Source organism: Garra rufa, unplaced genomic scaffold, assembly GCF_049309525.1.
Source record: "Garra rufa unplaced genomic scaffold, GarRuf1.0 hap1_unplaced_002, whole genome shotgun sequence".
Lineage (NCBI taxonomy): Eukaryota > Metazoa > Chordata > Actinopteri > Cypriniformes > Cyprinidae > Garra > Garra rufa.
This window is the reverse complement of record NW_027394277.1, coordinates 12975794-12988436: the sequence shown is the minus strand read 5'-3', so window position 1 is coordinate 12988436 and position 12643 is coordinate 12975794. Positions and strand designations below refer to the sequence as shown.

The window sequence follows — 12643 nt, the reverse complement described above, 5'->3', positions numbered from 1 at the left end:
GTATGGACAAATGAACTGTATTCTTTTAACAGCGTTTACCTCGTTTTATCGTGTTGTTTTAAAGTCTTTTATGTGAACCTTGTAAATAAACCAAATCTATTTAAACCAATCTTCTTTTATGTCTCATTCTTTTAACCACTAGTCATCTCTCACAGTTAAATCTGACCCCATTTTAGTCTTGTAACTCGGCTGATAAGGCCGATTGTTACACTTGGATGGGAGACCGCCTGGGATTACCAGGTGCTGTAAGCTTTTGCCTTTTCTTCACTATTTATATAATATGCTGGCTTTTACGGAGGCTGATCTTTAAATAGCCCACTTTTTGGAGCAGCCCTCGCTTACGGCCATACTGCGCTGAGAGCGCCCGATCTCGTCTGATCTCGGAAGCTAAGCAGCGTCGGGCCTGCTTAGTACTTGGATGGGAGACCGCCTGGGAATACCAGGTGCTGTAAGCTTTTGCCTTTTCTTCACTATTTATATAATATGCTGGCTTTTAGAAAGACGTGTTTTACCGCTCTATTTATTACAATCATTTAAATGTATTATAGAGTTTTAAGTGTTTTACATGTTTTTTAGGCCATTTTATTACTCTTAACATTTTAAGTGAGTGTGTGTCTTTAAAAAATGGATGGTTGGCCTGCCATGTGACTAGACACATGACAGGAAGCAGGAAGTACAACTGTATAAGAGAGCAGCATGACAAACAAAGGACAGTCACCAAACTGTTGGATTAAGGAGTTGCTAATTTTAGAGCTCACCTTTCCATTCACCACCTGCAAACTTTGGATTACACTTTCTGTGGATTGTATATACACCGGTGGACACTCACATTGGACTTATCAACACACTGGGATTCTTGGACTGTTTTTAGGGTATGGACAAATGAACTGTATTCTTTTAACAGCGTTTACCTCGTTTTATCGTGTTGTTTTAAAGTCTTTTATGTGAACCTTGTAAATAAACCAAATCTATTTAAACCAATCTTCTTTTATGTCTCATTCTTTTAACCACTAGTCATCTCTCACAGTTAAATCTGACCCCATTTTAGTCTTGTAACTCGGCTGATAAGGCCGATTGTTACACTTGGATGGGAGACCGCCTGGGATTACCAGGTGCTGTAAGCTTTTGCCTTTTCTTCACTATTTATATAATATGCTGGCTTTTACGGAGGCTGATCTTTAAATAGCCCACTTTTTGGAGCAGCCCTCGCTTACGGCCATACCGCGCTGAGAGCGCCCGATCTCGTCTGATCTCGGAAGCTAAGCAGCGTCGGGCCTGCTTAGTACTTGGATGGGAGACCGCCTGGGAATACCAGGTGCTGTAAGCTTTTGCCTTTTCTTCACTATTTATATAATATGCTGGCTTTTAGAAAGACGTGTTTTACCGCTCTATTTATTACAATCATTTAAATGTATTATAGAGTTTTAAGTGTTTTACATGTTTTTTAGGCCATTTTATTACTCTTAACATTTTAAGTGAGTGTGTGTCTTTAAAAAATGGATGGTTGGCCTGCCATGTGACTAGACACATGACAGGAAGCAGGAAGTACAACTGTATAAGAGAGCAGCATGACAAACAAAGGACAGTCACCAAACTGTTGGATTGAGGAGTTGCTAATTTTAGAGCTCACCTTTCCATTCACCACCTGCAAACTTTGGATTACACTTTCTGTGGATTGTATATACACCGGTGGACACTCACATTGGACTTATCAACACACTGGGATTCTTGGACTGTTTTTAGGGTATGGACAAATGAACTGTATTCTTTTAACAGCGTTTACCTCGTTTTATCGTGTTGTTTTAAAGTCTTTTATGTGAACCTTGTAAATAAACCAAATCTATTTAAACCAATCTTCTTTTATGTCTCATTCTTTTAACCACTAGTCATCTCTCACAGTTAAATCTGATCCCATTTTAGTCTTGTAACTCGGCTGATAAGGCCGATTGTTACACTTGGATGGGAGACCGCCTGGGAATACCAGGTGCTGTAAGCTTTTGCCTTTTCTTCACTATTTATATAATATGCTGGCTTTTACGGAGGCTGATCTTTAAATAGCCCACTTTTTGGAGCAGCCCTCGCTTACGGCCATACCGCGCTGAGAGCGCCCGATCTCGTCTGATCTCGGAAGCTAAGCAGCGTCGGGCCTGCTTAGTACTTGGATGGGAGACCGCCTGGGAATACCAGGTGCTGTAAGCTTTTGCCTTTTCTTCACTATTTATATAATATGCTGGCTTTTACGGAGGCTGATCTTTAAATAGCCCACTTTTTGGAGCAGCCCTCGCTTACGGCCATACCGCGCTGAGAGCGCCCGATCTCGTCTGATCTCGGAAGCTAAGCAGGGTCGGGCCTGCTTAGTACTTGGATGGGAGACCGCCTGGGAATACCAGGTGCTGTAAGCTTTTGCCTTTTCTTCACTATTTATATAATATGCTGGCTTTTAGAAAGACGTGTTTTACCGCTCTATTTATTACAATCATTTAAATGTATTATAGAGTTTTAAGTGTTTTACATGTTTTTTAGGCCATTTTATTACTCTTAACATTTTAAGTGAGTGTGTGTCTTTAAAAAATGGATGGTTGGCCTGCCATGTGACTAGACACATGACAGGAAGCAGGAAGTACAACTGTATAAGAGAGCAGCATGACAAACAAAGGACAGTCACCAAACTGTTGGATTGAGGAGTTGCTAATTTTAGAGCTCACCTTTCCATTCACCACCTGCAAACTTTGGATTACACTTTCTGTGGATTGTATATACACCGGTGGACACTCACATTGGACTTATCAACACACTGGGATTCTTGGACTGTTTTTAGGGTATGGACAAATGAACTGTATTCTTTTAACAGCGTTTACCTCGTTTTATCGTGTTGTTTTAAAGTCTTTTATGTGAACCTTGTAAATAAACCAAATCTATTTAAACCAATCTTCTTTTATGTCTCATTCTTTTAACCACTAGTCATCTCTCACAGTTAAATCTGACCCCATTTTAGTCTTGTAACTCGGCTGATAAGGCCGATTGTTACACTTGGATGGGAGACCGCCTGGGATTACCAGGTGCTGTAAGCTTTTGCCTTTTCTTCACTATTTATATAATATGCTGGCTTTTACGGAGGCTGATCTTTAAATAGCCCACTTTTTGGAGCAGCCCTCGCTTACGGCCATACCGCGCTGAGAGCGCCCGATCTCGTCTGATCTCGGAAGCTAAGCAGCGTCGGGCCTGCTTAGTACTTGGATGGGAGACCGCCTGGGAATACCAGGTGCTGTAAGCTTTTGCCTTTTCTTCACTATTTATATAATATGCTGGCTTTTAGAAAGACGTGTTTTACCGCTCTATTTATTACAATCATTTAAATGTATTATAGAGTTTTAAGTGTTTTACATGTTTTTTAGGCCATTTTATTACTCTTAACATTTTAAGTGAGTGTGTGTCTTTAAAAAATGGATGGTTGGCCTGCCATGTGACTAGACACATGACAGGAAGCAGGAAGTACAACTGTATAAGAGAGCAGCATGACAAACAAAGGACAGTCACCAAACTGTTGGATTGAGGAGTTGCTAATTTTAGAGCTCACCTTTCCATTCACCACCTGCAAACTTTGGATTACACTTTCTGTGGATTGTATATACACCGGTGGACACTCACATTGGACTTATCAACACACTGGGATTCTTGGACTGTTTTTAGGGTATGGACAAATGAACTGTATTCTTTTAACAGCGTTTACCTCGTTTTATCGTGTTGTTTTAAAGTCTTTTATGTGAACCTTGTAAATAAACCAAATCTATTTAAACCAATCTTCTTTTATGTCTCATTCTTTTAACCACTAGTCATCTCTCACAGTTAAATCTGATCCCATTTTAGTCTTGTAACTCGGCTGATAAGGCCGATTGTTACACTTGGATGGGAGACCGCCTGGGAATACCAGGTGCTGTAAGCTTTTGCCTTTTCTTCACTATTTATATAATATGCTGGCTTTTACGGAGGCTGATCTTTAAATAGCCCACTTTTTGGAGCAGCCCTCGCTTACGGCCATACCGCGCTGAGAGCGCCCGATCTCGTCTGATCTCGGAAGCTAAGCAGCGTCGGGCCTGCTTAGTACTTGGATGGGAGACCGCCTGGGAATACCAGGTGCTGTAAGCTTTTGCCTTTTCTTCACTATTTATATAATATGCTGGCTTTTAGAAAGACGTGTTTTACCGCTCTATTTATTACAATCATTTAAATGTATTATAGAGTTTTAAGTGTTTTACATGTTTTTTTAGGCCATTTTATTACTCTTAACATTTTAAGTGAGTGTGTGTCTTTAAAAAATGGATGGTTGGCCTGCCATGTGACTAGACACATGACAGGAAGCAGGAAGTACAACTGTATAAGAGAGCAGCATGACAAACAAAGGACAGTCACCAAACTGTTGGATTGAGGAGTTGCTAATTTTAGAGCTCACCTTTCCATTCACCACCTGCAAACTTTGGATTACACTTTCTGTGGATTGTATATACACCGGTGGACACTCACATTGGACTTATCAACACACTGGGATTCTTGGACTGTTTTTAGGGTATGGACAAATGAACTGTATTCTTTTAACAGCGTTTACCTCGTTTTATCGTGTTGTTTTAAAGTCTTTTATGTTAACCTTGTAAATAAACCAAATCTATTTAAACCAATCTTCTTTTATGTCTCATTCTTTTAACCACTAGTCATCTCTCACAGTTAAATCTGACCCCATTTTAGTCTTGTAACTCGGCTGATAAGGCCGATTGTTACACTTGGATGGGAGACCGCCTGGGAATACCAGGTGCTGTAAGCTTTTGCCTTTTCTTCACTATTTATATAATATGCTGGCTTTTACGGAGGCTGATCTTTAAATAGCCCACTTTTTGGAGCAGCCCTCGCTTACGGCCATACCGCGCTGAGAGCGCCCGATCTCGTCTGATCTCGGAAGCTAAGCAGCGTCGGGCCTGCTTAGCACTTGGATGGGAGACCGCCTGGGAATACCAGGTGCTGTAAGCTTTTGCCTTTTCTTCACTATTTATATAATATGCTGGCTTTTACGGAGGCTGATCTTTAAATAGCCCACTTTTTGGAGCAGCCCTCGCTTACGGCCATACCGCGCTGAGAGCGCCCGATCTCGTCTGATCTCGGAAGCTAAGCAGCGTCGGGCCTGCTTAGTACTTGGATGGGAGACCGCCTGGGAATACCAGGTGCTGTAAGCTTTTGCCTTTTCTTCACTATTTATATAATATGCTGGCTTTTAGAAAGACGTGTTTTACCGCTCTATTTATTACAATCATTTAAATGTATTATAGAGTTTTAAGTGTTTTACATGTTTTTTAGGCCATTTTATTACTCTTAACATTTTAAGTGAGTGTGTGTCTTTAAAAAATGGATGGTTGGCCTGCCATGTGACTAGACACATGACAGGAAGCAGGAAGTACAACTGTATAAGAGAGCAGCATGACAAACAAAGGACAGTCACCAAACTGTTGGATTGAGGAGTTGCTAATTTTAGAGCTCACCTTTCCATTCACCACCTGCAAACTTTGGATTACACTTTCTGTGGATTGTATATACACCGGTGGACACTCACATTGGACTTATCAACACACTGGGATTCTTGGACTGTTTTTAGGGTATGGACAAATGAACTGTATTCTTTTAACAGCGTTTACCTCGTTTTATCGTGTTGTTTTAAAGTCTTTTATGTGAACCTTGTAAATAAACCAAATCTATTTAAACCAATCTTCTTTTATGTCTCATTCTTTTAACCACTAGTCATCTCTCACAGTTAAATCTGATCCCATTTTAGTCTTGTAACTCGGCTGATAAGGCCGATTGTTACACTTGGATGGGAGACCGCCTGGGAATACCAGGTGCTGTAAGCTTTTGCCTTTTCTTCACTATTTATATAATATGCTGGCTTTTACGGAGGCTGATCTTTAAATAGCCCACTTTTTGGAGCAGCCCTCGCTTACGGCCATACCGCGCTGAGAGCGCCCGATCTCGTCTGATCTCGGAAGCTAAGCAGCGTCGGGCCTGCTTAGTACTTGGATGGGAGACCGCCTGGGAATACCAGGTGCTGTAAGCTTTTGCCTTTTCTTCACTATTTATATAATATGCTGGCTTTTACGGAGGCTGATCTTTAAATAGCCCACTTTTTGGAGCAGCCCTCGCTTACGGCCATACCGCGCTGAGAGCGCCCGATCTCGTCTGATCTCGGAAGCTAAGCAGCGTCGGGCCTGCTTAGTACTTGGATGGGAGACCGCCTGGGAATACCAGGTGCTGTAAGCTTTTGCCTTTTCTTCACTATTTATATAATATGCTGGCTTTTAGAAAGACGTGTTTTACCGCTCTATTTATTACAATCATTTAAATGTATTATAGAGTTTTAAGTGTTTTACATGTTTTTTAGGCCATTTTATTACTCTTAACATTTTAAGTGAGTGTGTGTCTTTAAAAAATGGATGGTTGGCCTGCCATGTGACTAGACACATGACAGGAAGCAGGAAGTACAACTGTATAAGAGAGCAGCATGACAAACAAAGGACAGTCACCAAACTGTTGGATTGAGGAGTTGCTAATTTTAGAGCTCACCTTTCCATTCACCACCTGCAAACTTTGGATTACACTTTCTGTGGATTGTATATACACCGGTGGACACTCACATTGGACTTATCAACACACTGGGATTCTTGGACTGTTTTTAGGGTATGGACAAATGAACTGTATTCTTTTAACAGCGTTTACCTCGTTTTATCGTGTTGTTTTAAAGTCTTTTATGTGAACCTTGTAAATAAACCAAATCTATTTAAACCAATCTTCTTTTATGTCTCATTCTTTTAACCACTAGTCATCTCTCACAGTTAAATCTGACCCCATTTTAGTCTTGTAACTCGGCTGATAAGGCCGATTGTTACACTTGGATGGGAGACCGCCTGGGATTACCAGGTGCTGTAAGCTTTTGCCTTTTCTTCACTATTTATATAATATGCTGGCTTTTACGGAGGCTGATCTTTAAATAGCCCACTTTTTGGAGCAGCCCTCGCTTACGGCCATACTGCGCTGAGAGCGCCCGATCTCGTCTGATCTCGGAAGCTAAGCAGCGTCGGGCCTGCTTAGTACTTGGATGGGAGACCGCCTGGGAATACCAGGTGCTGTAAGCTTTTGCCTTTTCTTCACTATTTATATAATATGCTGGCTTTTAGAAAGACGTGTTTTACCGCTCTATTTATTACAATCATTTAAATGTATTATAGAGTTTTAAGTGTTTTACATGTTTTTTAGGCCATTTTATTACTCTTAACATTTTAAGTGAGTGTGTGTCTTTAAAAAATGGATGGTTGGCCTGCCATGTGACTAGACACATGACAGGAAGCAGGAAGTACAACTGTATAAGAGAGCAGCATGACAAACAAAGGACAGTCACCAAACTGTTGGATTAAGGAGTTGCTAATTTTAGAGCTCACCTTTCCATTCACCACCTGCAAACTTTGGATTACACTTTCTGTGGATTGTATATACACCGGTGGACACTCACATTGGACTTATCAACACACTGGGATTCTTGGACTGTTTTTAGGGTATGGACAAATGAACTGTATTCTTTTAACAGCGTTTACCTCGTTTTATCGTGTTGTTTTAAAGTCTTTTATGTGAACCTTGTAAATAAACCAAATCTATTTAAACCAATCTTCTTTTATGTCTCATTCTTTTAACCACTAGTCATCTCTCACAGTTAAATCTGATCCCATTTTAGTCTTGTAACTCGGCTGATAAGGCCGATTGTTACACTTGGATGGGAGACCGCCTGGGAATACCAGGTGCTGTAAGCTTTTGCCTTTTCTTCACTATTTATATAATATGCTGGCTTTTACGGAGGCTGATCTTTAAATAGCCCACTTTTTGGAGCAGCCCTCGCTTACGGCCATACCGCGCTGAGAGCGCCCGATCTCGTCTGATCTCGGAAGCTAAGCAGCGTCGGGCCTGCTTAGTACTTGGATGGGAGACCGCCTGGGAATACCAGGTGCTGTAAGCTTTTGCCTTTTCTTCACTATTTATATAATATGCTGGCTTTTACGGAGGCTGATCTTTAAATAGCCCACTTTTTGGAGCAGCCCTCGCTTACGGCCATACCGCGCTGAGAGCGCCCGATCTCGTCTGATCTCGGAAGCTAAGCAGCGTCGGGCCTGCTTAGTACTTGGATGGGAGACCGCCTGGGAATACCAGGTGCTGTAAGCTTTTGCCTTTTCTTCACTATTTATATAATATGCTGGCTTTTAGAAAGACGTGTTTTACCGCTCTATTTATTACAATCATTTAAATGTATTATAGAGTTTTAAGTGTTTTACATGTTTTTTAGGCCATTTTATTACTCTTAACATTTTAAGTGAGTGTGTGTCTTTAAAAAATGGATGGTTGGCCTGCCATGTGACTAGACACATGACAGGAAGCAGGAAGTACAACTGTATAAGAGAGCAGCATGACAAACAAAGGACAGTCACCAAACTGTTGGATTGAGGAGTTGCTAATTTTAGAGCTCACCTTTCCATTCACCACCTGCAAACTTTGGATTACACTTTCTGTGGATTGTATATACACCGGTGGACACTCACATTGGACTTATCAACACACTGGGATTCTTGGACTGTTTTTAGGGTATGGACAAATGAACTGTATTCTTTTAACAGCGTTTACCTCGTTTTATCGTGTTGTTTTAAAGTCTTTTATGTGAACCTTGTAAATAAACCAAATCTATTTAAACCAATCTTCTTTTATGTCTCATTCTTTTAACCACTAGTCATCTCTCACAGTTAAATCTGACCCCATTTTAGTCTTGTAACTCGGCTGATAAGGCCGATTGTTACACTTGGATGGGAGACCGCCTGGGATTACCAGGTGCTGTAAGCTTTTGCCTTTTCTTCACTATTTATATAATATGCTGGCTTTTACGGAGGCTGATCTTTAAATAGCCCACTTTTTGGAGCAGCCCTCGCTTACGGCCATACCGCGCTGAGAGCGCCCGATCTCGTCTGATCTCGGAAGCTAAGCAGCGTCGGGCCTGCTTAGTACTTGGATGGGAGACCGCCTGGGAATACCAGGTGCTGTAAGCTTTTGCCTTTTCTTCACTATTTATATAATATGCTGGCTTTTAGAAAGACGTGTTTTACCGCTCTATTTATTACAATCATTTAAATGTATTATAGAGTTTTAAGTGTTTTACATGTTTTTTAGGCCATTTTATTACTCTTAACATTTTAAGTGAGTGTGTGTCTTTAAAAAATGGATGGTTGGCCTGCCATGTGACTAGACACATGACAGGAAGCAGGAAGTACAACTGTATAAGAGAGCAGCATGACAAACAAAGGACAGTCACCAAACTGTTGGATTGAGGAGTTGCTAATTTTAGAGCTCACCTTTCCATTCACCACCTGCAAACTTTGGATTACACTTTCTGTGGATTGTATATACACCGGTGGACACTCACATTGGACTTATCAACACACTGGGATTCTTGGACTGTTTTTAGGGTATGGACAAATGAACTGTATTCTTTTAACAGCGTTTACCTCGTTTTATCGTGTTGTTTTAAAGTCTTTTATGTGAACCTTGTAAATAAACCAAATCTATTTAAACCAATCTTCTTTTATGTCTCATTCTTTTAACCACTAGTCATCTCTCACAGTTAAATCTGATCCCATTTTAGTCTTGTAACTCGGCTGATAAGGCCGATTGTTACACTTGGATGGGAGACCGCCTGGGAATACCAGGTGCTGTAAGCTTTTGCCTTTTCTTCACTATTTATATAATATGCTGGCTTTTACGGAGGCTGATCTTTAAATAGCCCACTTTTTGGAGCAGCCCTCGCTTACGGCCATACCGCGCTGAGAGCGCCCGATCTCGTCTGATCTCGGAAGCTAAGCAGCGTCGGGCCTGCTTAGTACTTGGATGGGAGACCGCCTGGGAATACCAGGTGCTGTAAGCTTTTGCCTTTTCTTCACTATTTATATAATATGCTGGCTTTTACGGAGGCTGATCTTTAAATAGCCCACTTTTTGGAGCAGCCCTCGCTTACGGCCATACCGCGCTGAGAGCGCCCGATCTCGTCTGATCTCGGAAGCTAAGCAGCGTCGGGCCTGCTTAGTACTTGGATGGGAGACCGCCTGGGAATACCAGGTGCTGTAAGCTTTTGCCTTTTCTTCACTATTTATATAATATGCTGGATTTTAGAAAGACGTGTTTTACCGCTCTATTTATTACAATCATTTAAATGTATTATAGAGTTTTAAGTGTTTTACATGTTTTTTAGGCCATTTTATTACTCTTAACATTTTAAGTGAGTGTGTGTCTTTAAAAAATGGATGGTTGGCCTGCCATGTGACTAGACACATGACAGGAAGCAGGAAGTACAACTGTATAAGAGAGCAGCATGACAAACAAAGGACAGTCACCAAACTGTTGGATTGAGGAGTTGCTAATTTTAGAGCTCACCTTTCCATTCACCACCTGCAAACTTTGGATTACACTTTCTGTGGATTGTATATACACCGGTGGACACTCACATTGGACTTATCAACACACTGGGATTCTTGGACTGTTTTTAGGGTATGGACAAATGAACTGTATTCTTTTAACAGCGTTTACCTCGTTTTATCGTGTTGTTTTAAAGTCTTTTATGTGAACCTTGTAAATAAACCAAATCTATTTAAACCAATCTTCTTTTATGTCTCATTCTTTTAACCACTAGTCATCTCTCACAGTTAAATCTGACCCCATTTTAGTCTTGTAACTCGGCTGATAAGGCCGATTGTTACACTTGGATGGGAGACCGCCTGGGATTACCAGGTGCTGTAAGCTTTTGCCTTTTCTTCACTATTTATATAATATGCTGGCTTTTACGGAGGCTGATCTTTAAATAGCCCACTTTTTGGAGCAGCCCTCGCTTACGGCCATACCGCGCTGAGAGCGCCCGATCTCGTCTGATCTCGGAAGCTAAGCAGCGTCGGGCCTGCTTAGTACTTGGATGGGAGACCGCCTGGGAATACCAGGTGCTGTAAGCTTTTGCCTTTTCTTCACTATTTATATAATATGCTGGCTTTTACGGAGGCTGATCTTTAAATAGCCCACTTTTTGGAGCAGCCCTCGCTTACGGCCATACCGCGCTGAGAGCGCCCGATCTCGTCTGATCTCGGAAGCTAAGCAGCGTCGGGCCTGCTTAGTACTTGGATGGGAGACCGCCTGGGAATACCAGGTGCTGTAAGCTTTTGCCTTTTCTTCACTATTTATATAATATGCTGGCTTTTAGAAAGACGTGTTTTACCGCTCTATTTATTACAATCATTTAAATGTATTATAGAGTTTTAAGTGTTTTACATGTTTTTTAGGCCATTTTATTACTCTTAACATTTTAAGTGAGTGTGTGTCTTTAAAAAATGGATGGTTGGCCTGCCATGTGACTAGACACATGACAGGAAGCAGGAAGTACAACTGTATAAGAGAGCAGCATGACAAACAAAGGACAGTCACCAAACTGTTGGATTGAGGAGTTGCTAATTTTAGAGCTCACCTTTCCATTCACCACCTGCAAACTTTGGATTACACTTTCTGTGGATTGTATATACACCGGTGGACACTCACATTGGACTTATCAACACACTGGGATTCTTGGACTGTTTTTAGGGTATGGACAAATGAACTGTATTCTTTTAACAGCGTTTACCTCGTTTTATCGTGTTGTTTTAAAGTCTTTTATGTGAACCTTGTAAATAAACCAAATCTATTTAAACCAATCTTCTTTTATGTCTCATTCTTTTAACCACTAGTCATCTCTCACAGTTAAATCTGACCCCATTTTAGTCTTGTAACTCGGCTGATAAGGCCGATTGTTACACTTGGATGGGAGACCGCCTGGGATTACCAGGTGCTGTAAGCTTTTGCCTTTTCTTCACTATTTATATAATATGCTGGCTTTTACGGAGGCTGATCTTTAAATAGCCCACTTTTTGGAGCAGCCCTCGCTTACGGCCATACCGCGCTGAGAGCGCCCGATCTCGTCTGATCTCGGAAGCTAAGCAGCGTCGGGCCTGCTTAGTACTTGGATGGGAGACCGCCTGGGAATACCAGGTGCTGTAAGCTTTTGCCTTTTCTTCACTATTTATATAATATGCTGGCTTTTAGAAAGACGTGTTTTACCGCTCTATTTATTACAATCATTTAAATGTATTATAGAGTTTTAAGTGTTTTACATGTTTTTTAGGCCATTTTATTACTCTTAACATTTTAAGTGAGTGTGTGTCTTTAAAAAATGGATGGTTGGCCTGCCATGTGACTAGACACATGACAGGAAGCAGGAAGTACAACTGTATAAGAGAGCAGCATGACAAACAAAGGACAGTCACCAAACTGTTGGATTGAGGAGTTGCTAATTTTAGAGCTCACCTTTCCATTCACCACCTGCAAACTTTGGATTACACTTTCTGTGGATTGTATATACACCAGTGGACACTCACATTGGACTTATCAACACACTGGGATTCTTGGACTGTTTTTAGGGTATGGACAAATGAACTGTATTCTTTTAACAGCGTTTACCTCGTTTTATCGTGTTGTTTTAAAGTCTTTTATGTGAACCTTGTAAATA

At 41.1% G+C, this 12643-nt stretch overlaps 19 non-coding genes across 19 annotated transcripts; all 19 read left to right on the top strand.

Moving 5' to 3' along the window:
- The first annotated feature begins 336 nt into the window (after positions 1-336).
- Positions 337-455, top strand: LOC141307067 (5S ribosomal RNA). Its single transcript, XR_012346022.1, has one exon. It is a non-coding gene; the product is annotated as a 5S ribosomal RNA (ribosomal RNA).
- A 753-nt stretch (positions 456-1208) lies between these two features.
- Positions 1209-1327, top strand: LOC141306376 (5S ribosomal RNA). Its single transcript, XR_012345336.1, has one exon. It is a non-coding gene; the product is annotated as a 5S ribosomal RNA (ribosomal RNA).
- A 753-nt stretch (positions 1328-2080) lies between these two features.
- Positions 2081-2199, top strand: LOC141306375 (5S ribosomal RNA). Its single transcript, XR_012345335.1, has one exon. It is a non-coding gene; the product is annotated as a 5S ribosomal RNA (ribosomal RNA).
- Positions 2200-2283: 84 nt separating this feature from the next.
- LOC141307131 (5S ribosomal RNA) lies at positions 2284-2402 on the top strand. Its single transcript, XR_012346085.1, has one exon. It is a non-coding gene; the product is annotated as a 5S ribosomal RNA (ribosomal RNA).
- A 753-nt stretch (positions 2403-3155) lies between these two features.
- Positions 3156-3274, top strand: LOC141306373 (5S ribosomal RNA). The gene has a single exon (XR_012345333.1). It is a non-coding gene; the product is annotated as a 5S ribosomal RNA (ribosomal RNA).
- Positions 3275-4027: 753 nt separating this feature from the next.
- Positions 4028-4146, top strand: LOC141306372 (5S ribosomal RNA). Its single transcript, XR_012345332.1, has one exon. It is a non-coding gene; the product is annotated as a 5S ribosomal RNA (ribosomal RNA).
- Positions 4147-4900: 754 nt separating this feature from the next.
- On the top strand, positions 4901-5019 carry LOC141307511 (5S ribosomal RNA). The gene has a single exon (XR_012346463.1). It is a non-coding gene; the product is annotated as a 5S ribosomal RNA (ribosomal RNA).
- Positions 5020-5103: 84 nt separating this feature from the next.
- On the top strand, positions 5104-5222 carry LOC141306371 (5S ribosomal RNA). Its single transcript, XR_012345330.1, has one exon. It is a non-coding gene; the product is annotated as a 5S ribosomal RNA (ribosomal RNA).
- Positions 5223-5975: 753 nt separating this feature from the next.
- On the top strand, positions 5976-6094 carry LOC141306370 (5S ribosomal RNA). Its single transcript, XR_012345329.1, has one exon. It is a non-coding gene; the product is annotated as a 5S ribosomal RNA (ribosomal RNA).
- Positions 6095-6178: 84 nt separating this feature from the next.
- LOC141306369 (5S ribosomal RNA) lies at positions 6179-6297 on the top strand. The gene has a single exon (XR_012345328.1). It is a non-coding gene; the product is annotated as a 5S ribosomal RNA (ribosomal RNA).
- Positions 6298-7050: 753 nt separating this feature from the next.
- Positions 7051-7169, top strand: LOC141307066 (5S ribosomal RNA). Its single transcript, XR_012346021.1, has one exon. It is a non-coding gene; the product is annotated as a 5S ribosomal RNA (ribosomal RNA).
- Positions 7170-7922: 753 nt separating this feature from the next.
- On the top strand, positions 7923-8041 carry LOC141306367 (5S ribosomal RNA). Its single transcript, XR_012345326.1, has one exon. It is a non-coding gene; the product is annotated as a 5S ribosomal RNA (ribosomal RNA).
- An 84-nt stretch (positions 8042-8125) lies between these two features.
- LOC141306365 (5S ribosomal RNA) lies at positions 8126-8244 on the top strand. Its single transcript, XR_012345325.1, has one exon. It is a non-coding gene; the product is annotated as a 5S ribosomal RNA (ribosomal RNA).
- Positions 8245-8997: 753 nt separating this feature from the next.
- Positions 8998-9116, top strand: LOC141306364 (5S ribosomal RNA). The gene has a single exon (XR_012345324.1). It is a non-coding gene; the product is annotated as a 5S ribosomal RNA (ribosomal RNA).
- Positions 9117-9869: 753 nt separating this feature from the next.
- Positions 9870-9988, top strand: LOC141306363 (5S ribosomal RNA). Its single transcript, XR_012345323.1, has one exon. It is a non-coding gene; the product is annotated as a 5S ribosomal RNA (ribosomal RNA).
- Positions 9989-10072: 84 nt separating this feature from the next.
- LOC141306362 (5S ribosomal RNA) lies at positions 10073-10191 on the top strand. The gene has a single exon (XR_012345322.1). It is a non-coding gene; the product is annotated as a 5S ribosomal RNA (ribosomal RNA).
- Positions 10192-10944: 753 nt separating this feature from the next.
- LOC141306360 (5S ribosomal RNA) lies at positions 10945-11063 on the top strand. Its single transcript, XR_012345319.1, has one exon. It is a non-coding gene; the product is annotated as a 5S ribosomal RNA (ribosomal RNA).
- Positions 11064-11147: 84 nt separating this feature from the next.
- LOC141306359 (5S ribosomal RNA) lies at positions 11148-11266 on the top strand. The gene has a single exon (XR_012345318.1). It is a non-coding gene; the product is annotated as a 5S ribosomal RNA (ribosomal RNA).
- A 753-nt stretch (positions 11267-12019) lies between these two features.
- Positions 12020-12138, top strand: LOC141306358 (5S ribosomal RNA). Its single transcript, XR_012345317.1, has one exon. It is a non-coding gene; the product is annotated as a 5S ribosomal RNA (ribosomal RNA).
- The last annotated feature ends 505 nt before the right edge of the window (positions 12139-12643 follow it).